The sequence below is a fragment of the Neopsephotus bourkii genome, unplaced genomic scaffold (genome assembly GCF_033783945.1).
Source record: "Neopsephotus bourkii isolate Nb327-2 ecotype Australia unplaced genomic scaffold, CSIRO-AGI_Nbou_v1 NB_962, whole genome shotgun sequence".
Taxonomy (NCBI): Eukaryota; Metazoa; Chordata; class Aves; order Psittaciformes; family Psittacidae; genus Neopsephotus; species Neopsephotus bourkii.
In genome coordinates, this window is record NW_026901456.1 from 9,073,899 (window position 1) to 9,098,872 (window position 24,974).

At 42.2% G+C, this 24,974-nt stretch overlaps 2 long non-coding RNA genes across 2 annotated transcripts in view; one reads left to right on the plus strand and one right to left on the minus strand.

Annotated features, from left to right (window-relative positions):
• The window catches only part of LOC133215326 (uncharacterized), a 520,488-nt gene that overhangs the window by 19,428 nt on the left and 476,086 nt on the right, over positions 1-24,974 (minus strand). The gene's annotated exons all lie outside the window — the stretch shown is intronic.
• Positions 1-24,974, plus strand: part of LOC133215325 (uncharacterized) — a 211,680-nt gene that overhangs the window by 2,618 nt on the left and 184,088 nt on the right. The gene's annotated exons all lie outside the window — the stretch shown is intronic.

Here is a 24,974-nt window from a genome sequence, read left to right on the forward strand (position 1 = left end):
TATAATACAAGTAACATATTGTTACACACAGTGTATATAATATTAAGTATATATGGCAGGGTGTATATACTTTGTATTGTAAGAATGTATTCAGAGCATATTTATTTTCATGTGTAGAATGGATGTGTGTCAGAAGCTGTGTACTGACTAACCCTGAGCTTTCAGCATAGTGAAGGGATTCTTCTCCAGACGCAGCTGAGATCAATGAAGGTGCTGAAACGTAATGGGTATTGTATTTGTCAAGAGGTGTGGATGCCATTCCTCAGACTATCAAATGCCATCCAAGTTGCACATCATCTACTAGCAAAATGCAGACTAATGGCTAATAAGCCTGTAAGGAAAATACTACTTGAAAGTAGAGCTGCTTCTTTGAGGAGGCTGTTTAATCTTAGCCAAGGCCCATTTTCTGCTGTGGTAGCTCTGCGTGGGGAAGGTGCTGGTGCTGTTCTCCTGCCTACTGCTCCTGGTGCAATGGTGCTTGCTGGGCTGAGCAGGACCTGAGAGCTGGATTTCTGTGTCTCCTCCTCTCCTCATGGCCAAGCCTCAGTTACATTTCATTTACCAGCGTCTTCCCGATACTCAGTGCAAGCCATTTGCTGTCCTTGGCTTCTTTGACATTGTCGTGGTTTAACCCAACCAAACAGCTTATTCACTTACTCCCAGTGAGTGGTGCCAGGCGTTAGTCCACCCCCCCCCTTCCCCAGGGGCTGCCGCCCCCTTTCCCCGCTCCCAGAGGGATGGGGAGGAGAATCGAAGGAATGCAACTCCCACGGGCTGAGATAAGAACAGTCTAGCAACTAGTGTACAATACGAATCACCACTGCTACCACCAACGACAACAATGATAAGAGAAAACAGCACAGGAAAGGAGTACAATACCACGCGCCGAACCACCAGTCCGACCCGGCCGACCCCCTCTCCTTCCGGGTCCCTCCCAGTTCCCCCCTCGGCATGACGTGCTGTGGTATTGTACATCATTTTTATCAGCTTTGTTCCCAGCCCGAAAGTCAAAACACAGCACTGCACCAGCTACCAAGAAGGAGAAAAAATGACTGCTGCTGCTAAACCCAGGACAGACATTAAAACCAACATGTCCTGCATGTTTTTACTTAATTTCCTCTGTGGCTGCCTACCTCCCCATTGTAATGTTTATTGTTTCAAGCAAAGGTATAAGCTGATGCAATTTATCTGTATGTTTTCTTCCTTCCTGCCATTTTGTAAATGGAACTGTGGCTATACCCACTCTCTCTGTAGGTAGAGTGCTATGATATTTCCCTATGCAGAAAGAACTACAAATTTGGTAGATGTGGCCAGCTAACAGGTCTGTGTAAAGGCATAATAACAGCAGGCAGGCATGACCTGAAAATCAGAGCTCCTAGAAGCGATGTCATTCTTCTGAAGAGTCAGTCATTTTCTGACAGTTTTGATTCTGACTCAAGAACTACATAAGGTCATTGTTCCAGCCAAGCTTGTTTGTGTCTCCAGCTTTGGCTGGCTTACTCCCACAGAGTCCCTGTGAGGCTTCTGATTCTTGCAAATGCCTGTACAAAAGCCTTGGATGGAGGGGAAGTGGAATCAGAGCTGAAATACTAAACTGCATCTGAATTGCATATGAATGTTGAGCTCTCTTGCCAGCCACCTGCTTTTGTTACTTTGCTACTGAAGTTTAAGCTTGTGCATAAAAAAGGAGCAAGGTCGGTCTTGTTTTAGGAGGCAGCATCTAACTGCAGGAGTGTTTCAGATTTGTCTAGCTGGGGCACGTGACCTTTCATTTAGCTTACTCAAATGCTGTTTAGTTGAAAGAACTTTATTTTTTCCTCTGGATTGAGAGGATTTTGCTTGGAACAGAAATGTTTACACTGAGCCTTTGGAAGGATTGTTCTTGGTACAGTAAATCAGACATCTGTTCCCATCTGTGCAATTCAGATGGGGTAAGATGTTTCAGTCACCGCGTGGATCAGCATTTAAAATATTTTATATTTGACATCACTTTTTTTTCCTCTTTTTTTTTTTTTTTAAGGTGCTGGTTTAAATAAAATGTAAGTTTAGGAAGCTAACAAGTAATTTTTTTCTTTGAACTTTTTCAGATGTAAAATTTGATCTGCCTACTGTCCATTATAATCTGACAAAGGAATTATTTAAGACTTTTCAGAGATTAAATCAATTAACTGAATAAGGCTTTGCTATGAAGAATCACTTCCTGAAGAACTAAAATACTAGCTACTAACTCTTTAACACACTAACCCACCTGAAATAATGAAGGCATGTGATGTAATTAAACTGCCTGATGAAATGCCAAAACTCTGAACTTCTTGGCAATGTCTCTGTCATTCAGCTTTTGTCATGCATGAGGTTATTTCCTAAACAAGTTAGCTCAGCCTGCAATGCAAGTTAATCAAGTAGGCAAGTAACCAAATGGTCCCAGTGCCTGTAGAATAGCAGTACTTTGTGTCCCAAAGTAAATTGACTCTAGTTATTTCTTTTCAGTGCATGAGGGGTGGGGATGAGAGGGCCTAAATACTGCTCTTGAAGGCTTTGTGCTCTTAGAGCACTAAAATTCTCCCTTTAAAGTGAGTTTAAAAAGTGGTACTTTTTGCAAATGTTCTGTTAACCTTGGAAATAGTGTTGCTATGGTATATTAAAGATATTCCCCTGTGAACAGCTCTCCTGGTTAGGACAGCTGGGGTGGCAGGGGGGGAAAATGCTGTGGGTAGAGATGCTTTGCATGAGCCAGGGGTCTGTGTTGTGTGCAGATGGTTCCTTGGTGTGTTTTGTTTTGTTTTGTTTTTTTTCTTGCCATAAACCTTGCTCAGAATTCTGTGGGCATCTGGAGGATGATCAGGGCAGCAGTTCTGGTAGCTGAGCAGCCTTGTTATAGGACTAGAAAACCCAGCTAGTTTCAGTGATCAGTCCATCAATGGCTTGTAACCACAGTGCACCTGTATACTTTCACAGAATCATAGAATAGTTAGGGTTGGAAAGGACCTTAAGATGATCTAGTTCCAACCCCCCCTGCAAAAGTGTTGGATTTAGGACAGAAAAGACCTGGGAACTGATAATCTAGGGAAGGATTGCGAGATGCTGTTATGGGATGATGGCTTGAAGTAGGGTGCTGGCTGAGGCATGGAGGGAGATGCTGAGCTGGAACCCTTTTGACACAGAAGAGGTACTTCTGTGTGGTGGACACAAAGTGTGGCACTGATTTAAGTTGTGAACTAAGTGGATGTGACAATCTGGATGTTATGTTGAAGTGACTGATAGGCTTGCCAACTCTTCTGCTTCATTTGCCAACCTCCACCACTGGCTGAATAACAGGTAATGTAGCCTGGTACTGACTGAATAGCGATACAAGCTGGAACAGGCACAATTTGCAGAAAATGCCAGTAATTCTGAGAGGATTAGCCAAAATCACTTAACAGATGAATGAGGGCCACTGCCAAGAAGGAAATTGCTTATTTAACATCTGGCAAAGCTTTGTAGTTTAGTAACTGATGTAATTTTTCCAAGTGTTGTTCCCCCCTTACCTGCGCAATGCCTTTGGCTTCTCAGAAGATACTTATGAGAGCTGACTTGTTACTGGTGCTTGTAGGAGGATAGGAGAACATTTCTCCCTGACTTTGTGAAATCCTGAAAGCACCCCAGGAGAGAAGTGTTGCCTGTAACCACACAGTCCTTTTACCTTTAGGCAAAAGCTAATTGCAAGCTAATGAGTGATCTCGTAAGTGGAAATTATGGTCTGGTTTCTTAGAGAAAGTTCTTATGATGCAACAGTCTGTACTGAAATTGGGTGATTGCTTCTGGTCTTATCTGAAAGCAACCTGTAAGGAAAATGAGGGATTATTGAGAGACACATCCTATAATTGGTTCAAGGAAAGTTATTTAAGAGAACTCAGTGAGGGACATGCTGGCATGTATCAAAAAATTACAGAGGCTTTCTCTTTTAGTGTTTTAGATTTTGAAATTAATTACCCTGATTTGAAAGCAATTTTCTGGGCATTTTTGAGCAGTAGCAAATAGCGTTTCCATAGTTAATAGCTGTGTGATTCGTCCCCTCAGCTCAAGGCCATAGACAGAAGTGCCCTTTGCCTCCTGGGGAGCTGTCTGGAGCTTTAGACTGCAAAATGTGCTGCGGTGGTAGCTGAATCTTGGATTGGGATCCCATCTTTAGGTGCACCTTAGCAAACCTCATGCAGTTGTGAACGTGCCTGGTCTGCTTTTCATGTTTGTTTTGGAAGAGTTTATAGCTGTTTAAAACATTCTGAAGGTGTTATTGGCTGTGCACTGGGGTGTTCTGTACTCTGTCCATGTTTCCCTCTCCCCTCCCTGTGCTCCAGCCACACCACCTATGGTGTGGAGGTGGAATGGCGGGTGGAGCGCTGTTTGGGCTTGCTTGTTTCCCTAGGCTGCTGTAACTTCCTGTATTTAAGGTTTATCATGGGACACAGTCATGCTCTGGGGACTGAAAGATTGTTATCAAATGCACATCTAATATGAAAAGTTATTGCTTCTCAAAGAAGAAAATGAGTGATGGTGTGTGCCTTCTCAGTAGAAGATTTGGGAAGGGCTTTTACCCACGCTTACTGCAAGCGCGCTGATGACTAAGAAGGCCAGTGTGGGATAGGCAAATCTGGCCACAAAAAGCACAGCAGAAGGTCTCCTTGGGTGGAACAGGTGGGGTGCGATTCTTCCTGCGTTGTCTTTTCTCCTCGAGACTAGTTCTTTGTGAGCTCTCAAAGGAGTCAGCGGCATTATGTATGGTGTGCCTCCACGTCTCCCGATTGGAGGCCAAGGTGGACCACTGATGGTAGTCAGTATGGCCAAGGCTAAGGTATTGTTTCAGGGAGTCCTTATATCTCTTCTTTGGGGCACCGCTCTTGCGGCTACCAGTGGCAAGTTCACCATAAAACACGATCTTGGGGAGGCGGTGATCCTTCATTCTAGAGACGTGCCCTGCCCAGCGCAGCTGCAATTTCAGCAATATGGCCTCGATGCTGGTGACCCCTGCCTGTTCAAGGACAGTGACATTAGACACATAGTCAGTCCAATGGATGTTTAGAATTGTACGGAGGCAGCACTGATGAAAGCGTTCCAGGAGTCGCAGGTGATGACGGTAGATGACCCATGATTCAGACCCATATAAGAGTAGACAATACAATGGCTCTGTAGACACTGACCTTTGTACTTTTCTTCAGGTGTTTCTTACACCAGACTCTTTTATGGAGTTTTCCAAAGGCTCTGTACGCCTTTGCTATTCTGTTGTCTATCTCTTTGTCGATCGTGGCATCCGAGGAAATGATGCTTCCCAGGTAGCTGAACTGCTGAACTGTCTTAAGGTCTGACTCACCGATGGTAATATGGGGATGGCGATAATCTTCTTGCGGTGCAGGTTGGTAGAGGACTACTGTCTTATTCAAGCTGACTTCCAGCCCAAAAACCTCAGCCGCCTCCGCAAAGCAAGATGTTAAATGCTGCAGAGCTGCTTCTGTGTGGGCAACAAGGGCGGCATCATCAGCAAAGAGCAGTTCACGGATAAGATGGTTTAGGGTCTTAGTGTGGGCCTTCAGTCGCCTTAGATTGAATAGGCTACCATCGGTACGATATCGAATATAAATGCCGTCTTGTTCGTCGAGGTCTGCTGTAGCCCTTTGGAGCATCATGCTAAAGAAGATTGTGAATAAGGTCGGTGCGAGAACGCAACCTTGTTTCACACCATTGGTTATTGGGAAAGGCTCAGAGTACATCACCATACCTGACTTGGCCTTGCTGATCCTCATGTAACAGAATAATCATTTTGAGGAACTTGGGGGGACAACCTAATCGTTCTAAGATCAGCCATAAGCCTTTCCTGCTCACAGTGTCAAAAGCTTTGGTGAGGTCAACGAAAGTTACGTATAACCCCTTATTCTGTTCTCTACACTTTTCTTGCAATTGTCTGAGAACAAATACCATGTCTGTGGTACTTCTATTAGCCCTGAAACCACACTGACCTTCAGGTAGAAGTTCTTCTGCGATAGCAGGTACTAGTCTGTTCAGTAGTATTCTTGCAAGAATTTTACCAGCAATGGAGAGCAGAGTTATACCACGGTAGCTTGAGCAGTCTGACTTGGCACCTTTTTTCTTATACAGAGTGACGATGATTGCATCACGAAAGTCTGCCGGTATTTTGCCTTGTTCCCAACAGCACACAACTAGCTCATGAAATCTAGCGTGAAGTGCTTGGCCTCCATGCTTCCATATTTCAGGTGGGACTCCGTCAACCCCAGCTGCCTTGCCAGTTTTCACCTGCTGTATGGCCTTAGGAGTCTCTCCCATGGTAGGGGCTAAATCCAATTTGTTTTTCACTGGATGTTGCAGAATGTGCTGGATTCCTTCACCTTGGACTACACGATTTGCACTAAAGAGGGTTTGAAAATGTTCAGACCAACGATTCAGGATGGAGATTTTATCTGTAAGAAGCGTTTGGCCATCTGCACCAAGTAAGGGGCTTTGCACCTGGAATGTGGGTCCATACACTGCCTTCAGAGCCTCATAGAATCCTCTGTGGTCACCCAAATCTGCACATAGTTGAGTCTTTTCTGCTAGGTTGAGCCACCACTTGCTCTGGATGTCTCTAAGTTTCTGTTGGAGTTTGCTACATGCAAGACGAAAGGCTGCTTTTCTTACATGGCAGAGTGGCTGAGCGAGGTGTGCTTGATGAGCAGATCTCTTTTTTGTCAGCAATTCCTGGACCTCCTGGTTGCTATCGTCAAACCAGTCTTTGTTTTTCTTTGAGGAGAACCCAATGGATTCTATGGAGGACTGCAGGATGCTGTTTTTGATATGTTGCCAAAGCGCTTCAGGGTACTGCAGTGGGAACTTACACACCTTCCCTGGCTTTGAATAAATATTTTTTGGTGAGGAGGAGTTTATCCACACATACAGAAATGAAACATGTTGGGGAAAAAGAAGTTACAGTTTATATCTGCTCAGAGTTTCCAAGATTAAAACACAAACATCTTCCTAGTGGTTTGGAGGAAAACAGCAAAAATCTGGATGTCTGGGCAAAAAGAGTGGCTATGAGGGAGAATATTTGATAAACTAGGATTTCTCAGGAAACTAAGCTTTATTGATTTCAGAATAACCTTTCTAAATAGTTCTGGCTAAGCTGAAGTTGTGGCTTTGTGAAATGGGAAGGTTTGCATGGCTCAGGGGACTGATGTTAAATGTGGTATGTTTCATTTCAAGTTTCAGAAGGAAACACGCTCTTGATATGCAAGTGAGAATTCAGCAGTGATCAAATGATGCTATTGTCTTCTGGTTGTTTAGTATTTTCATGTTAAGTTTCATCTGGTTGAATTCTCAGGCAGTCAAGATCCGTTCCTGTCATACTTCCAGCTGTTGGAGGAGTTTCACCTCTGCCATCTGCTTGAATCCCCTGAGTGAAGGTCAGTCCAGGGATTAGAAGGATATCTGTAGGCAGATCCCAGAAGGATGTTGTATCACTGCTGCCTTTGGGGTCTGTGTTAGGCAGTTTTCCATGGCAACTGTGTATAATTTTAGCAGTGGGCTCTCATCCTACTATTTTAAAACATGCTTTTCCCTCTGCACCAAGACTTTTGTACTAGATTAAGCAGTTAGGCTTTCAAGAGAAGGCTGCTGCTGGCAGGGCAGTGCCTTTGTGTTTCGTTGGGAATTTTTCTGATTTCAGGAGCAATTTCTGACCTTTAAATCAGCAAATGTTCTCAGCCCCACCTATCCCTGTCTTGCAGATTAAGAATCCTCCTGAGTTTCTGAGCACTGCACATTTGACACTGTCTGGTGGAAGCTCAGGCAGCACAGGCAAAGTGGCATATGGTGTATCCCACCCTTTGCCTCCCCTTGTGCTTACTGGCCAGACTTCACTCTCTGTGGCTCGTGGTGTGTGGTGGTCTTGTGCTGTTTGCAACTTCTGAAGAGAAACCAAAAGGCCACTGTTCCTTTTTGTAATGGCTTTCTGGCAGCTCCCCTAAAAGTTCCTTATTCTCAATTCCTTTTTGTTTTTCTGAGAGCTTCCACTGCTCTTCATCTGCCAGTTCTAGCAATGCTTTTTCTCTTTTCATAAATAAATTCTTGAGAATAGAGAGCTGCTCATTCAAGAGATTGCAGTTACCTGAAGGAGGCATAGATGTGAGGTTTTTTTGTTTTGTCTTTTAGAAAGCTTAACATAGCAGCTCACAAGTGACAATGCAGAAAGAAGCAGGTGTTCCTTCAGCTGACTCAATATTGTGTAATTTTTTTTCTGACTTTGAAGGCAGCTCCTGTCTGAATATCTGCTTTTAGTGCTCTCTGGATGATGTTTTATGTTATTGTTGCTTTACTCCATGTTACCTTTATCTTCAGAGGTTAAATGTTAACACTGAAATAAGGACTTTAACTTTTCATTCTTCACTGTAGGTTTTGTTTTCCTCTGGCATGTGCCCAATCTGACCCTAATATTAATGACGTTACCTGATTCTGGATCACTCTATTCAACAATCAAATAGCTAAGCTGATGCTTGGATTCACTGATGTGAGAAATTTTGGAGACATTGGGTGAACTGATGTCAGTAAAAATGCTTGTTGGATTAATATAGCACTGATAAATACTAAATTCTGAAGTGAATAATCTGAAGGTGGTTGTGAAAATGAGACCTGTTTTTTAAGAGAGGGAATACTATTCGGGTTACTAGTAACACTTTGGATTAGAGAACTCAACTTTTTGTGAATGTGACTCTAAGTGTGTGCCTAATTATTGCCATAAGCTCTAATAGGTTTAGTTATCCCTCTTACTGCCTTTGAGTGTGTTAGGTCCTTGCCTGGCCATAAACTGAGGAGAAACTTTTATAGGCTCTATTGGGGTAGGAAAGAAGATGGGTGAAATAAAGTTATCTCGCTGTCCTTCCTCTGGCCCTTTCAAGTGCCTAAATGAAAGCCACAGCTTGTTTAGATAGTATGTCAAGTGATAGGAATCCCTTTATACAGCTCCATATAAACCAGATACTTGCAAGAGGAACCAAACTAGACTGAAATATGTTAGAAGGTCTTGCGTATAATGGGTGTGGCTGACAGCTATTTCTTCTTGCCCTTCCGTGTCCCGTGGCCTTTCCCTCCCACTGTAGTTGGTTTGCTTTAAAGGGCTTTGTGCTGTCTGGATTAGTCGTTTGCTATGTGAAATGAATCCTTCTCATTGAAGGACTGGATAATCTAATGCTGTTAACTGTTACTTGTAGAAACATCCCTACATTGAAATGACTCCACCTGGATTTTATTTTATTTTTCTTTTTTAGCATCTCCATCATTCAGAGGGCTAAGCTCCTCAGTCTGCATCTGCCTTGGAAATCTCATGAGTATTTGAACTTTCCCTTGCTACTAAGCTGCAGAGGGACAAGAGCTCCCTGGTACATGCGCAGCTGCAAATATACAGGGCTGATTCAGGCTTCTTGGAAAAGCAGGCTAAGGAGAATATTGCCTGCTATAAATCATGGAAAGGACAGAGCAGGGCTAGTGGTGAGCAAAGGGACAGGTGACATGGGGGACAGCCCTCTGCTATGGAGCCATAGACACTGCAGGACCAGCAGCTGCCTTGTGCTTCCTAGCTCCAGCCAGCCCCCAGCCATCCGGTTCAGGAGGCCGCACAGTGATTTAAGCAAGAGTGTGTTTTGCCTGTTCTGTGCTGCAGATGCTGAAGTAGGTGTGTGGTCTGACCTCTGCTCTCTACCTAGCACCAAGGTTATCTCAGCAGTTTTTGATTTCTTCCCCTGCTAACTGCTGATAAGGCTCAAAATGCTCATGAATGTGATTTATCTTTGATCTCCGTCCCATCTGTACAGTGCTTTGGCAGAGTGCAGCCAAAGGGCCGTAAAACTTAGGGAGGCTATAACTCAAGAGTAACTGAGTTACTGAACACAAAGTTCTTAGAGTATTGAGCTATTTATATTGTAAAGCTTCAGTGCAGAAAGATATCTTGTTTAAAGTGACAGGGTGTCAGCATTTAGTATAATAACTGCGTAAATGTTTGTAGTGATGGCTTTGTGTCTTGCTCAATATATTATCCGTTCTACAAATGTGGGGTTGTTTTGTTTTTGATTATTTATTTTTTTCTTTAGTCAGCAGTTATCTTTCACACTGAGCCAGAATTATAAAACCCCCTCAGTAAATGTCATCAGTCCAAAGAAGGAAAGGGGAAGACTCCTTCCCTTTGAACTTTCAAATTTATATAGTGGATAAAGCCTGGTAACAAGAGAGGGAGAAAGGGGAATTCTGGGGGCTTTCCTAGGAAGCAGAAGGGAAACTATTTCAGGCTCAAGAGATTACTTTGAGCTGATGAGATAGTGTATATATAATGTCTTTATTACCTTTGTCCAATGCCTTGTCTAGGAAGAAGTCTAATATACTAATGCCAGAGAATTTCCGTTCTCCAAAATTACTTTCCACTTCAGTACTGAGAGGGCAGGGAAAATCCTAGCCTGCAGGTGCTTATTTTTGCTGGCAGCAGTTGCCAGCAACAGGTTCAAGGACTTTCTGGATCGTGAGTCCTCTCTCATCTTAGCTATTTTGCATTTGTGTATTGTAGAAACCACCGTTCTTCAAGACAAGATGATGTTGTTATTGATGCATATGCACAGTTCCACTAACATGCAGTAACTTTTTTATTAAACCTGTTACTAGATATCTCCTCCCTGACTTGTAACCCTACAGTCAGTTGGATCTGTATTTCTTAGTGGGTGAGAAAACCAAGAAAGCTGGATGAAAGGTGGAGTTCAGAAAAGACTTATTATTGTCCTCTAGGAAGGTGTTATGTATTCATTAACAAAGTGGTGAACTTTACAGGTGGCGCTAATCAGTAGTCAATGCTGTTGTAGTTGCTGTATGGGAAGTAGAAACATTGGGAATGTGTGTCTGAAAATGAAAGCTCAGGATGCCAGGGTGAGAGGAGAAAAAGAAACGGGGGTTAACTGAAGCTGGTGTAACTTGTCTTTGCTCTTCCCCAGAGAATGATGCTAACTTGTGACTGAAATTACTATGCCCCATGCTGGGCGCCTTGCCTTAGAGAAGACAAGCTGTATGGCAGTGTCTCCTCTGAGTAAGAGGAATGACCTGAATTGCATCCTGGTTTGGGTTGTTTTGTTGTTTGGGGTTTTTTTTTCCCCCTACTAGCTGCAGAATGCACTTTGAACATGATTACAAGCAACTGCTCATCCTAAAGTCTTTACAATCCTGGAACAAATCCTGGGGCTTGTTAATAGTATTAATTCATGTTGTAGGTACTGAACTGAAAGGAGCTAGTCTGTGTCTGAGCTGGTTAGCCTAGGAGCACTGTTCTCTTAAAGTAAATGTGAAAGTATCTGGGTTTTATTTATGTGTTGTTTTTTGAGGGTTGTGTTTTTTTCTTTAATTGTTGTGAACAAACTGCAGTTTGTGAGAGCTTTTTGAAGTGAGAGGAATTGTTTATAGAAAACTTTCCCCCAAGAGTGATTCACAGCATATACCCATTGCCACCTGTGTCCTAACAAAGCATTTCTGGTATTCCTGCAAGTTCTGGTGGCACCTTTTCTTATGCAAGAAGAAACAGGTTAGTGCAACAAATGTAAATAACTAAGAAAAGGAAGGGAAGAGCTGTTATCTTCTCCAGGAGCCCGTCTTGGCCTTTTTCATATTTATCCAGTGAAAAGCACAAAGTACTCATGGAATGCTTTGTACTAGTAAAAATGTTAAGTCCTAGTGGTTCAAGGACTCTTGAACCTGTAGCAAAAATAAGGCTGACAGTTGCCAAATACTGCAGGCTTAAAACCACCCCTTTCCTCCCAATGGTAATCCTTTCCTAACCCCTGCTTTTTGAAAGTATTTGCAAAGCTGAAGCTTACAGTCTTCTAAGCCTAGCTGTTCTAGTATCAGAACAGAAAGTTTCTAGCTGTATGAGAATGCTAATGTCCAATTAGCTTCTGTCCATCAGAAAGAAATGCAAACAGAATCCTAAACAGGGGCTCCTTAAAGTATTTGTAAGCACTTCATGCTTTTTTTGCTAAGCTATAATTGTTCCAAGTGGAGAACAGTCATCCACAGAGTTGGTGGGATGTACATACAATATACAACACAGAGTTGTGTTGAGATGCTTGAGTTATTTTGCCCATGTGTTGGAGGACTCTAGAATCTTGGTAACTGAGGTAGATACATGTATTGTCTGAAGAAAGCGTCTTGAACACCCAGTTTGTGTAAGGAAAATGGGGATTGTAAGTACTTCCTGAAGGCCCTGTATACTCTGGAACGTTCCTCTAGCTTATTAAAGCTTTCAGACTTTGTTATTAATGTTTGGTTGAGACCTAGTTCAACCAAATGAGTTTATAATCTGAAGTGCCTGTCTCTCAAACATTGCAAGTGTGACCAGGTCTTGTCTCCATATAGTCCCACCAGCAGAAATGCTTATGTTATGGGTGCAATTGCATTGCATTTCCTTTTTTTTTTTTTTTTTTTTTTTAAATTTTTTTTTACTTCAGTCTGTAATTGTGACCACACAAGGAGGTGACGGCTTCTTTACAAAGTAGCAAGCTTGGGGTTTGGAAGCAGAGAAAGCAACTCCTTTCAAAGCACTCTGAAAGCTCACTTTTGCCTTCTTCCTATAGATGTGTTTCTATTCAGAACTGTGACACGAGAATGAGGTGGTATCTTCCCCCTTATCCTTTTCAGACAATAGTACCCTATTCTTATAGCTGTGTGTGTACACAATTCATTTTCATGCATTGCCTGTGCTCACCTTTAGATCTATGTGGGGAAGGTACTGCAAGATGTTTCATTATAGTTAACTGTGCGTGTGTCTTGAAGGGGATAAGGGGATGTGTGTTCCTTTTTCTGTGGTGGCTCAGAATCTTGACTTTTCTGACTTCTGGAAACTGTAGGACTTGACAGAGTTTGTGTGGAAGGTTTTTAGGTGAGAGCTGTTCTTGGCTGAAGTGCTACTCTTCCAGAATTGGAAGATGGCTCTCAGATCTGTTATTTTTCTACCCCCCCCCCCCTTTTTTTTTTAATCCAAACCCATTTCCTCCCATTCCTTCTCTTCCCTTTTCTCCAGTGGTCTTCTTTGCAATAGAAGGATCTTTTCCCCAAAAAGAAAGCAGGGGAATGGAGTAAGATCAAGACACAATTTCTTATGCTTGTCAATGGACTACAAAGGGTGCTGGGGAGAAGAGGGAGGAAATACGCAGGTGCTTTCCTTGATCACATAAGCCTTTTCTCAAAAAAAATGGGTTGCGAACTGTTAATTGCATCTTCATAAAATTCACTGATACTGATCTGGAACAGAAAAGGTAAGCCAGTCTTCAGACTTAGTTAATATAAAGATGACAACCCAATATGCAAATTGATTTATAACTTCCCAGAGCTACATGGAGAATACAAGTCTTAAAAGTTGCTGGCTTTCAGGTTGTTTTTAATTTGCTTTTCTAAGGTGATACAGTTCAGTGATAATGAAGCTCTGGCAGTGAGTTGTCTCATTTCCTCAAAGTGAGCTAACTTCAGTTGTTGCCATATACCCTTCCACTGGTTACCATGTTTAACAACTGTTGTTTAAAAGTAGGATGTAGCTGAAAGTAAACTGAACTATAATCTGAAAGCAACCAGATGGTTTTGAGCTTACAGATGCTAGCTGGATATCTTGTGTTGCAATAGCATATGATGGTGCTTGGTAGTGGACAACAGGGTCATTTTGAGGGTTGTTGAGATATGGCCCTGGGCCCAAACAATGTACCTTAAAAATGGGTCACTGGGTCAACTTTGTACCACTCTGCTACAAAGTCAAATTGCTGGCTAGGTAGGCAGGCTACATCTACACTGGGAAAGCAGTGCATGGGTAGCTGCTGTCATCTCTTTTGTAATCAGGAGGCCTTCAACTTAACCTTTTTCAGTGTCAGGGATACTGAACAGAGCTCTTATGCATCTATGTTGTTATAAGTGTATTAGTAAGTAATGACTTGAAAAGAAAGAGAAGCAGCTTGTGCAAAACCACAAGCTTTCACACTGTGAAAGATCAACCTGATCTTTGCGGTTTTACACTTTCAATATAGGAAATCCCCTGTGAAGGTTTAGGTAAACTTAGTTTTACAGTACATTTTTCAACTAGCCCCAAAACTGGAAGTTGAGGGTGTGACATGTGCATCCCACATAAGGCTTGCAAATTCAACATTGCATTGCACTGGCCTACAGTTTTGTTTCTAGGCTTCACCTTTCCCCACTGAGGAGGTAAGCTTTGTGTATGGGTGAGATTAACAGCCTTAAGAATGATAGATGAAGTCAATCTAAAGCAAAATCATCAGAAATTGTGTAGGGATTTAGTATTCCATGATAGGGCTCTGCGCTGAGCCCCTGGTTCTGCAAATAGCAATCTCCTTCAGGCACAGGATGCAGCTGCCTATGGCACTAGTCTGCAAGGATTAGCTGTAGTCTAATGAAGTAGCAGCCACCCAGGTGGAAGGATTGGCAGCTACTGTTAAGGAAGAGAGTGGTAGAAGATAGAAATGGCTTTTCTGAAATCTTACTTTACCCCGTCCCATCTCTTCCTCCTCTGCTTTGCTCTGTAATGGCAGGGGCGACTGAGCTCTTTCCAAAATGGCAACATTCAGCTTCACTAGTGTTTAAGAAGTCTTGACAGCACTCTAGTTGAAGCACCCTTCATGTGACATCTCCCTGCTCCCACCATGTACACTTTTCTCCCTTGAATGCCTGCTTTCCCCTTTCAATTGACTAACACCCTATGAAATACTTTCTGGTGGTATCTTGCATCAGGGCTTCCCCCCCCTAGAATGATTGTGGTGCAGCAGCTTCTTCTGCAAGGGCTGAATAGGCTGCAGCTCCACTAGTTGTGATCTAGTAGGAGCTGGTCTCTACAGTGCTAGAACAAATGCACAAGCTTTTCTGTCCAGTAGCAGGTGCCAATGGCACATCTGTTTCGACCCCCTTCAAGCTCCTGGAGTTGTGCACAAGCAATGAGGCTTTGCATCACTTAGGTAATAACTGTTCTTTGGAAATCCAGGAATATGTGGGTTGGAGCAGTAGTGATCAGGTCTGTATACATACATAACAGAATGTGATGTGCCTTGGAGTATAAAGCGCACAAAGAGGCAGTATAAGAGGCACTATGTTGTTCCAGCAATACAAAAAATCAAGGTGTGTGTGAGTGGAAATACCTGATAGTATCACCTCAGATCCTTGGATATCTTCTCCAAGAGTACTAGAAAGCCAATATAATTTGGGAGCCACCCATAACTGAGTAGATGGTTAAAACTATGTAGTTGCAGGGACAATTTTCTCAAATGCTTCTCTGCTCACATATCCTAGAGGCATGACATAAACTTTGGGCATCCTAGTTGTGATAATTCCTACAAAATGTTTACTCTCAAGCTCTTCTGATGGTCTCTGCTTTATTGATCTTTTGGGGTGTATATTTACCCAAATAAGGGCAGAGGCGAGATCTTGGCTTTCTGTTACATCATACACATTGAGAACTGTAAACACCAGTGAATAGACCTGGTTTCTGTAGGTAAGAAAGACGTATAAAGTAGCAACTGAAGGATTTGTGGTTTTGTATACATGAGATCATTGTTTGTCTTTGGATTTCTCTAACTAAAAACTGCTGTTACACTTCTTTAACAAAAGACTATTTTCCTTTACTCAGTTCTTGTGGAAGATCCATTTAAAAATCATAGACCAAATACTTTACTATTTATCTGCATGCAGAGGACAGAGGCAGGACTGTATCTGTTCAGGTTCTCTGGTACCCTCTAGTATACTGTGGTTACTTTAGAACTGAAGGTTGAATTGAAGGGCTGTCTGGTCTTGTGCATCTCAAAGTACTTATGAGAGTTTTCTAACAAAGTCAAACCCTCCTTAAGCCCAATACTATTAAATACACAGTTGTTACTGCTAGAGTAAATGATTGAATTTCTGCTTTGCCATTATATTCTAGGGATGCAGACATTCGTAGGGAGGTACCTAACAAATTTGTAGCCAGGAAGATTTTTCTCATGGTAATGTACTTCTTTTTTTTTTGTCTTGACAGAGATAGAAACTGAATAAGTCTTCCTATGGCTGCTGGGAAGATATGTGCTGCCTGTGTCACCCCTGTTTCCCATAGCTGGATTGCCTGAATCCACATTCTCTCTTGCCATTGACCTTTCATGAAAGGAGGTGGTCAAAGCCTGATTTCTGAGTACTTGTGATAATGTATGACAAGACCTGGGGCCTTGGAAATTGCTAAGATTGGTGTCAAAATTGTACAGAAACCTTGGTTTGGAAAGGCAGTCTTCCTTCTCCCATTTGTATTTGCTTACTAGTAAAAACAGCTGATGCATTCAATGAGAACTTAAATTGATTGGTCTTTGATAATGGGAATGTGGAGATTACCTAACTGCTTACCCAAGCTGCATCTTGTAATTTTAATTGGAGAAGTGGGGAGAAGTGTTTAACAGGACTTGCTGTGTAACCTACTACATACCCAGGTCTTACAGGAAAAGGAATGTGTTGTCCTGGGATAGGAAAGTGCAAAGTGCTAATGGATTATGTATGGCATTGTACTGAGTTTACTGGCAGCTGCCAAACATCTTGAGGACATGTTATAATGCAGACAAACAGAGTATTTTACTTGGATCTTTAGAGCATTATTAATAGGCATTAAATGTTACTGCTGCCCATTCTATAGACACAAATGTCTGTGAGAATGTGCAATGGAACATGCTCTCCCCCCCTCCCTCCCCCTTGCTGACACACTTGTGGACTGTTAACTTGTAATTACTAGATGTGATCAGTACTGTGCTTTAGCTGGTAATGGTTAACACAAGGAAGAAGTCACTTGTAGAAAGCACTCAAACTATGTAAACTTTAAATGGTCTAGTTCTGAAGCACTTCCTCTGAGCATGCATGGAAATCTTCTCTAGATGTTTACATGCTTATCTTATGCCAGCAGTTCAAAGCCCTTACAGCCCTGTCCTACTACCAGATGGGATTTGAAGAGCCTCATTAGTTACGTACCTTACAGTGCTTCAGATTTTGAGGACTTCAAAGCTGACCTTGGCACTTCTAGGACTGTTTATTTAGAGGATTGAAATAGGAGTGCTACATGTTGGTCTTTCACAATCCTTCATTCCAGCTCTAAACAGTCATTTGGGAGATGAAGTTGAGGTGGCAGCTGGAGAAGCACAGTGAAATCCTTAGAGCAGCTCTGAAGCAGAACACGGAGGTTTTAGGAACTGAAGCAACCATATTTCTGAGCAGTTTAGGGAGGCAAAATGTCTGAGGATTAGCCTTGCGGCCCCCCATGCTCTGGAGCCACTCAACATGAAATACTTCCCTGGCCTAAATAGGGTAAGTAAAGGGATATTGTTGCTGATCTGCACTTCACTGGTAGCAGGCTGATGATGGTCTTAGCCATGACTTGTGGTACCTCAGCTGTGCCCTGTTTCTTACAGCTGCTCCCCCCAAGTCTCCTATACCATGGGCTGCAAATGCAAGGAAGATTGGAGCTGAAGTAACATTTATACACTGCCTGGAGATGACCCTTGACACAAGGAATATTTCTGGTTAGAAAGTTGTTTATGCCTGCCTCGACATGGAAGTAAGGGAAAATGGGAAGCAAGGCAATAAAACTGAATTTTAATCAAGGCTATTGGAACTCAGATCCTTCTCAGATCCTTCTCTCCCTTCTGAGGTGTGGAACAGATCTGTAGTTGGGTAATGACATACTGCCAACCATGTCAAGCCAGGAGAGCCGCACTGACTTGGGTCAGCCTGTATGTGTCACTTGGCATCTGAAGGAAGATGTTTAGCTTGGAGCTGTGAAAGCAATATTCAGAAGACACCTGTAAATCAATGTAGCGGTCTCATACCATGACCACCATGAAACTTGCAGCTGTGGTGAAGTACTCAAAGGGTCAAGTTAATTGTGTATCAGATATCTTTGAGGACAGAAGTTTCCTATGAGGAAATTCAAAGATCCCCCAGCCAGATCTGCCATACAACCCTACTAGGTCTTTAATTAGGTATTTTGCTTTAGGTTGGAGAAAATTAAGGTTTCATCCAGACTAAAGTGCAGCTGCATCCTTGGTGCCATAAAAGGAGTCAGAGCTCAGCTAGGTGCTGTTCCTCTGCTTTGCATTAATGGACCCTAACTGCAGGCCCTAAAGCTGTTCATGAATTTAGATTTCCCCAGAGTATACTTACTGGGTGGATGACAGTGCTCTAGCACAAATGAGCACACTCTGTTCTGCTTCCTTCCTCTGTGAGGAGGAGGTAGTAGAATGAGTGTTACAGTGGAGGAGCACATGAGTTGTAGTCATAGGTGAAATGCTGGCTATTTCCCTTTTTTTTTTTTTTTTAATTTTTCCTAAATAAAAGATGCAGCACAACACAGGTACAGCTCTCACCTCTCATCCCCATCCTTTCAACTATATGATGTTGCAGTTGTTCTTGGCAGGAAATATTCCTTCCTCATATCAAACAGAAAAAAGTCTAGAAAAGAATGTAAGTTTTGCTGTAGGAGACAGTAGAAGCTCTAGTAGCTTCTACTCTATAGATCCTAGCACACATGGGCTTCAAATTTCTACTGGGTTATGCTTTGCTTTCAGAAATCACATGGAGAAGTAACTCCAGTGCAGTTGCAGATGTTGGAGCCAGTTTTTAAGCTGCCACTGTGCAGTTTGCTGCCAGCTGAGCAATGTGTGGCAGTGCAGGGAATTGGAATAGGCAGCAGTTAGAATGTGGTTAGCCTATGTCAAACACTGTGCTGCCTGAGGCAGGTGGCTGCAGGCACTGCTAACTACCTGTAACTGCCAGCTGCAAGGAAAACCTAGTTTGCAGACAGAGTAGTCTGAGCCATTGCTGTGTGTGATTGAGTGAGGAGTGCATAGGAGTGAATTAACCATGGAATGGCCCTTGCTGGGTAGGTGATAGAGCTGGAAAAGTGGTGACACTCCCTGTTGCCATCTCTTCTTACTTCTTGGGTTTCACAAATCGTCTAATCAGCAAGGTTGGAAATGATCTTTAAGGTCATCAAGTCCGACCTTCATCAAAGACTGCCAAGTCCACCACTAAACCACATCACTAAAGGCCTCATCTACATGGTTTTTGAACATGTCTAGGGGTGGTGATACCACTTCTTTGGGCAGCCTGTTCCAATACCTGATCACCATTTTGGTGAAGAATTTTTTTCTAATATCCAAATTCTTCTAGCAATCTCTTATTTTATATTTTATTTTATCTCCCCTCCTTTGGAAGTCCTAAATGTGTACTTCTGGGGGGTGGAGTGGAGGAATGTGGCTATTAGGCAGATTCCTTCATCACAGGCATTTAAGAGGGATGTACTTCTCTGGATAGTGAATTTGAGCAAGAGAAAATTATCACCTTTCAGGAAGCAAGAGTTCATGGTAACTACAAGAAATATTAACTGCAAGGTAAGTGTTTTGGTGCAGTTCAGTGGGTTTTGTGCTGTTTGCACTAATGGGGAAGAAAGAGGCAATGCCAGCTCCTCTAAAGCTGGGTAGCTGTAACATGCAGGGTTTGCAGATGTACACAGTCAGTTTGCATGTACATAAAGTTGCAGAAAGGAAAGTACAGCAACTCCCTATAGCCTTGTAAATTTACATTTTAAAAAGAACACCCGAGTTTTAAGCTGGGTTGCCTCAGCAAGGGAAATATCTGGATGCTCTTCATTTCCTGATGTCAAGATAAAATAATCCTCTTTTCAGACATGTTGATGATCTGCTTGGCTGTAGTTCAGATAGCTCTCTAACTGGTGACAGCTGATGTTACTCTGGCAGAAAGGAGCTTGAGAGCAAGTTAGCTTTAACAAAAACTTCTGGTTCAGTACTTAAGTATGTGACAATGTAGAGTAGAGCACAAGGGGAACTCAGATGTTAGGAAATGACATCTGGAAAGCCAAATTATACTTCAAATGCACTTAGTTGAGAAATACATCTGGACTCTACACCTAACTAACTTTGTGAATAACATAAGGGGGGGGGGGGAATAGCAGTCTCTATCTTACTGTGCCTAGTCTTTCCAGCAGTCTTGAGAAGAATTTGTAAGTGAAATGAAAAAATATGTAAAACTGCACAATAATTATACACATAAGGAGGCATGAGAAATACCTGCATACAAAATGAAGTTGTAAAAACTATATTTGTAAAAATAATTTTAAGAAAAAACTCAGTGTTCTCTAGATGAATGACTTGCCTGTTTTCTTCATCCTCCCCACTCTTTGTTAAAGATCCACTCCTTATTAAAGTTGTACCTTGTGCTGCACCAAACAAAAGTTAAATTACACCAGTAATTTATACAACAGAAGTGAACTCAGAATGAAACTTCAGTAAATTGCAGCAACTGAAATTAAAATACTTGAAACAAATCCTTGCAAAAGACATGATCCTGTGGTTTCATCCACTGCAGATGCTCTCTTAGGATGCTACAGAGTGCCTTTCCTGTTACACTGCCCTAATGCCTGCTGCTCAGTAGGAGGGATGGGTGCCTTGAGTAATTTTGCTTTCCAGATTTTGATTGTTTTATGGACCCTGTAGCCTTAGGTTTTGGTGTTAGCTCTTGATGTCATTTGTAGATATGTACAAATGGCATTTTACTTTTCTCTTGAAGCTTGTTTGTGCATTCTCCTCTCTGCTAACAGCACATCTGCTGCTGACAGGGCACAGCTGACCCGTTTCCACTTACACTAAGAATAAAGGGCCCTGAGGATGTGGTAGAGCAAATCATACATGTTCTATCTATGGTTTGCTGGAGTTTAAGCACAAAGCCTGACAATGTGAGTTCAAGACCTTTCCTCCCACCCATACCTGCAAGGAGATGGGTGCTCTGAGGCAGCAGCTAAACTGAAGCAGTATCTGTTGCCAAAGGTACTGTCATGTTGTAACTAGAAAAGCTATGGTGGGTTGAGCTTTTCTGCCCTGCACAAGGGAATTTTTTTCCTGTGGTTGCTTTGAGAGCAAAACCAAAAAGTGGTAACCCACAGGCTAGGGGATTAAAAACCCCTAAGGCTTTAAGACAGTTGGCACTGGGATGTTATGAAATCATAACTGAAGTTTGTGTGGTCACATCCCTTGTAAGATATTGTGTAATTTCACATGCACAGACTCGAAGCATGTGCTTGGAAATAGTCTAGTTTGGAGTCCTTGAGCTAGCTATGCATTTATCATTCTTAAACTGTTTCTGCTGGTGAGGCAGAGTTGTTTGGAGCAAATTACGTTCCTAGGGGCTGATAGGCACAGGGAGGCCGCTGCGGTTTAGGATATGTATATGTTGTAGTCCCTCTAGAATGGACAATATTTTCTCCAATTTGTGATTTTTCTTTTTTTTTTTTTTTTTTTAAACTTTCTTTACCCTTCCTCTCTTACTTAGTAAGCATCTTGAAACAGATAATGACTAAGGAATGCATGCTTTCTTCCTTCAGTCCTATTGGGCACCTCCTAGAAGATACTGCTCTGGTACCAGCAGTTTATTTTATTCTGTTACAGATGACTTTAGCAATGGGGAAGGACTGATAGAGAAGACTGGTGGTTGGAATTGGTTTAGAAAAAAAGAAAATACAGATACAGTAGGGGGAAAGTCAGCTGAGAGAACAGACAAATCAGGACTTAGCTACAGCCATAAAATGGAGATTCCCTTCAGTGATGCTGAAGGTGGCTCTAGTTTTATTTGTCTGGTACTCTGTGAGCAGGAAGGGAAACTTAGAGGAAAAATATGCATACAAAAAACCCCAAACCCACCACCATTAAAACAAACCTCTCTCCCCCCCCCAGCAATGAACCCAATTAAAAGACCAAGCCAGTGTGAGTTCTGGTATGCTTCTGCTATATACCATAGGTCGTACAGATAGCTTGCACCAGGGCTGAGCTGCCAAGGCTGCATGAACCCATGCATCCTTGTGCTGTGCTGATTTGAGCTACTTTTCCAGGCTAGGAGCACCGGAGTCCTGTGAAATGTGGTGGGGAGCTGCAATTAGTGACTTCCCATCAGACAGGGAATTTAAGCCAGTGCAATACTGCGCCAAGAAGGCAGCACTTCTCCAGACCTGGTTAGCACAGGCACCTCTGCACCACGGCTTGCTGCAGTTAAGATGTGCCTGAAGGTGCTGAGGTGGCGTTTTAAAGACAAATGGGCAGGCATGAACAGAAAATTAATATCTGGAAGTCTTTGAAGCTTAGGTTGCTCTGGAAAATCTGCAGTGTATATGCATCCTCACATGTCACTGCAAATTGCCTGTATTCAGTAGGATTTCACTGAGTATATATTTACATACAGTGTGTGTATGTGTTTAATGGACTGTGTCAGAAACATATCCCATTGTTCAGAGGATAGTTCATATTTTTTTTCCTCTCCTCCCTCATTTTGCTCCCCTGTTGAAACAAAGCCCTGTCCATCCACATGTGCCTGCAGTGTCCTGTTGCCTGGACTGCCACCTTCTGTGTATTTTTAGGAATGCTTAGCTTATACAGGGAGTGGTTGGCACTATAGGCTCCTTGTCTCAAGTAGGAGTGAAGGCTGTCGCACAGTTCAGAAAAGGAATGTAACTAGGGGTGTGAGACAAGCCAGCTCAACTTTTTGAAAGGATTCTTAAATATGAATCACAGAAGCATAGTTGGGTTGGAAAGGACTCTTCTCAGTCGTCTAGTTCTAGCCCCCCTGCATGGGCAGGGACACATTCTCCTAGACCAAGTTGCTCAAAACCCCATCCAGTCTGACCTTGAACACTTTCAGCATTGGGGCAGTCACAGTTTCTCTGGACAACCTGTTCCAGTGCCTCACCACCCTCATGATAAAGAGTATCTTTATATCTAATCTAAATCTACCCTCTTTCAGTTTAAAACCATTGCCCCTTTTCCTAACGCTACAGGCCCTGATAAAATGTCTATTTCTGTATTTCTTATAAGCTCCTTTTAGGTACTGAAAGGCTATGAGGTTTCCCCAGAGCCTTCTCTTCTCCGTGCTGACCAACCCCAACTCTCTAAGCCTGGCTTCAGAGGAGAGGTGCTCCAGCACTGACCATTTTTGTTGATCTCCTTGGGATCTGCTCCAACAGATTCATGTCTGTCTTATGTAGCCCTAAGCTGTAGATGCCATTTGCAATGACATGGCACAAAGAGGCCAACAAGCCCCCTAAAAAAAGTTACTGCACTGTTGTGCATGTGGTTGTTTTTTCTTCCCCCTTTTTTAGGCTTTTTTTTTTCTTTTTGACTACATGAGTTGTTTGGTTTGGTATTTACTTTTTACTTTTCAGAAGTAAAAGAAGTACGTCCCATCCCGTCTGAGGTTATGTTCTCCCTGCTCTCCCGAGTGACTTCTCTGGCAGACAAAATGTCCAAAAGTGGCGACTGCCACTAAAAGATCAGTCTCTTGAAGGTAGTATATATATCCATCCAATCTCATTTTAGGACTTTGATAACTGGGAACAGCATATTGGAGGTCTTATTTGTAGTGCTCATATTGGTAAATATTTCAGTAGCCTTGCATTACAACAGGGTTTGGAGATGAGTATCCTACTGCCTCCTCTTCCTTTCTAGAAATAACTACTTTATCTAGAAACAAAAATCTGTGCTGATAATCTGCTTTTTGCATTATTTACATTTGTGTTATAAAGTTAAACTCAAAACAGTGGCAAGTTTTTATTTCATAAGAACTGAAATCTGTATCTGTGTTGTTTCACTGCTTGCTCCGGATTCAGTTTTAGTCAACTGGTGAAATGTTTCTGTCAATTTAGTCTTCAAAAAGGCAAGGTTGTCTGTTATGAGTTGACTCTTGAGGTTCCAAGGTCACACAGAGGTATGAGAAACTGGGTTTTGTGACATGAATTGTTTTGTACTTTTACAAAGTGTCTCTCTTCTACCTTCCTCTCTCCCTACATTACCTTGATGCCTTCTGAAGAAGGGGTAAGAATAAAAGTAGATTTAAAAATCAAAAAGTTGTTTTAAGTGCTCTGCTGTAGGGACTGGGTTGTACATCTGTGGCTGTAATATTTTTAATTCACCTGATATAAACCTTCCATCAAAACTTAATGGCAACAGGTTTTTCTGAAACCGACTTGTGCAGCAATACCTTCTTGTTTTTCAGAGTTGACAAACTGTAATAGAAACCATGGTGACTTAAGCCTTGGGAAAATACTCCTATGCAATTTCTTGACCTCTTTCTTGTCCTTTCACTCTTGCACTTGATTTCTTCACTAGCTGCCTAGCTGAGACATCAGGTTATATCCAGCACTGACTTTGTGACTGTTGTCTGCTGCTCAGTACAATGGGACACCTCATCTTTCTCACAAGGGGTTTTTTAACTGCTGTTACCCACTGTAAGTTTGTAAACAGTGACCATTCAGTACTTGAAATGTTGCACAGGGTTTTGGTTTTGGTGTGGCTAGTATGCTATGTATCTCATCTGAGGTTTTTCTCTTGCTCAGCTGATGTTTTGAGGCAATGTGTGATAAATTATTTTCAGCCTAGTGTTCATTTTTTGAACTTCACTAAACTGAAACTCCCTGTTCAGTCACTTTTATGTCAGCTTAATGACAGAAGTCATTAATGTTTAGTGTCAGTTTAATGACTAAAGAAAAGCAAAAAATAAAAAAAAACAGAAATAAAGCTGTACTTGGGAAATAGACAAGTTGGAGATGACTTTTGGGATGTCAGACGAAAGCTGCCTTTTGTTTTACCAGTAGGCTTAGTCTCAGTTCTCATTTTGCAGTCTAAGAGCACCCTATCTGGCCAACAGAGAAGGGGAGTGGAGTTAGAGATAAAACATTTTAACTGGGAAACCTTTCAATATGTTTTTTTTTCCTCTCCAGCAAGCTGCAACTTACGGCAAAGAAAACAAGCCAAACCTTGATTGTTTCGTTTTCATTTTTCCTATGTCTGCATTAGCTGAAACAATTGTAAAATACCTTAGCTGAAAAGCTGTAGCACATATAATGCAGTTTCAGCAGTTTCTAGTACAAGACAGAA